Genomic DNA, 2,224 nt, shown 5'->3' with positions numbered 1-2,224 from the left:
TATTTTGTTACAGTCAACGCACACCGAATGCGACAAAACCGTCTTTGTAGTTGATCCATACATGCTGAGCTATGGCGCAACCCACACCGAATGGAACCGAATGTAATAGAACAAGACACGTTGCTTATAGCCAACGGTACGTTTTCATAGTAAAAATTCCGCATTTTTTGTGCTTTGTGCTTATTGTGCATACAAGTTGATAAAATGAACATTGACGCAGAGAAATTGATGTTTTTGATCGAGGCAAGGAGCTCAACATACAATTATAAAAATAAAGATCACACAAATAAGTTAATAACAGAAAAATATGGGATGAAATAGCATCATAGCAGAACTGAATAGAGACGGTAAGTTTAGTTTATTTTATTTATACCATTTGAACATAAATACGTAATGTTGATAAGTATTTAAAAATATAGTGAAAATCAATTGTAGATATACAGTACAAAATTAAGCAAAATTAGATAGCGTATTTATTTTGTCAAGAAACTGATCCATTCGTAGAGTTAAAATATGAAAGAAACTGGTCACGTATGTATGTAACGCGCACCATTTGATGGCCTTGTGTTTTCAATATTTTCATTTGTAGCCTCTTGGACTAAATATTCTATAGCATCGAGTTCATTATGCATATATTTCATGACGCAAATGTTCTCGTTCACGAATCATATTATGTAAAGCACAAGCAACTGATATAATAGTTTACTAATATAATACTTTATTAGACGATAACAAAATTTCTGTATGAAAAATTCTCGACTTGTTTGCAAGCATACCAAATGCGCGTTCCACTACTCGTCTTGCTCTTGATAAACGGTAATTGTATATTCTTCGCTCATTTGTCAAGTTCCTTCGTGCAAAAGGTCTTAGAACATACGTAAGAGTGGATAGCCTTCATCGGCGACAAAAACAACAGGTATGCATTCGCAGCTTTCTTTAGCTTTGGTTATGTGGTAAATTCAATTGTTTTTGAATAATTTTTTTACAAAATTAGAGAGTTTGAAAATACCACTATCGTAATTTCGTCCAAAGTCGCCAACATCAACACAAATGAACTGCCCATATGCATCAACTACAGCTTGTAAATGTATTGAATGCAATTTTTTATAGTTAAAATAATCTGATCCTGCTTTTGGAGGGCACTCTATTCTTATGTGTTTTCCATCTATAGCTCTTGCACAATTAGGAAAGTTCCACATTTTTTCAAATGCATCCGCTATAGAAAGCCATTTCGCAACATCCGGTTTTGGAAGGTAAATCGGTGATAATATTTCCCAGACAGCTTTGCAGGTTTCCATTACAATGTTCTCGATTGTAGAAGACCTACATCGAAAAAGATGCGAAAGCGACTTAAATGATTCCCCACTTGCCAAATACCTGAAATTATATTTTAATTAATTGAAATTTTTGTATACCCATCACAATTTAAAAATTTCAAATTGTATATCTTTCAGTAGCAACTTGCACAAATAAATGGACAAATTTACGGAACTCATATTCGAGGTATTTGAGGGAAGAAAAAAACAAACTATCTGGATCGAGTGGTAAGCAGAAGCGGAAGTGGTACTTGGCTGATGTAATGAATTTTTTAAAAGAATTTGTACATCAGCATCGTGAAATGAGCAGTAATTTGTCGAAGGACAAACTACCGACATGTCGCAAAATGATTTTACCGATGCAGTAAGTACTGACAAAAGCAGTCCAATACCTGCGAAGAAGAGTAAGATATCATCTATAACTGAGATGATAGCTGGAGCAATGATTGAGTTCCTAAACTCCGAAACGAAGCAGAAACCAAAAGAGTATGGATATTAATTATTTTTTAAAAGTTTGCCGTCTGATTATGAAAAACTCTCCAGCAAAAGACGAAGACTATTCAGAATGCATATGATAAATAAAATGAATCAGTTACAAGAAGAAGAGGAAAATGAATATTTAAGTACTTCAACGTCATCATCGGTCATGGCATTATCTAATATAGTATATGAATACAAATAATTATTTCTGTAATTAATAATTTTTATTTTCATATCGATCACCGTAAAATTTTACCAAAGAAGGGATTTTGATTTAAAAATACATTGATTTTAAGTTTAAAAAGCTATTTGTTTTACTTACCGTAGTGTTATAATTAATCTTTCCGCAGGAGTTATGCTTTTGCGGTAGTTCGTATTTTGCTTAAAAATTAAATGTTTTATTAAAGACARCAAATATTYGAATGTTG

At 32.7% G+C, this 2,224-nt stretch overlaps 1 pseudogene; it reads left to right on the top strand.

Annotated features, from left to right (window-relative positions):
- Window positions 1-204: 204 nt before the first annotated feature.
- Window positions 205-1,998, top strand: LOC108968443 (annotated as a pseudogene).
- The last annotated feature ends 226 nt before the right edge of the window (window positions 1,999-2,224 follow it).

The sequence above is a fragment of the Bactrocera latifrons genome, unplaced genomic scaffold, assembly GCF_001853355.1.
Source record: "Bactrocera latifrons isolate USDA-ARS-PBARC rearing strain unplaced genomic scaffold, ASM185335v1 scaffold_216, whole genome shotgun sequence".
Lineage (NCBI taxonomy): Eukaryota > Metazoa > Arthropoda > Insecta > Diptera > Tephritidae > Bactrocera > Bactrocera latifrons.
This window is presented reverse-complemented; position numbering and strand designations above follow the sequence as displayed.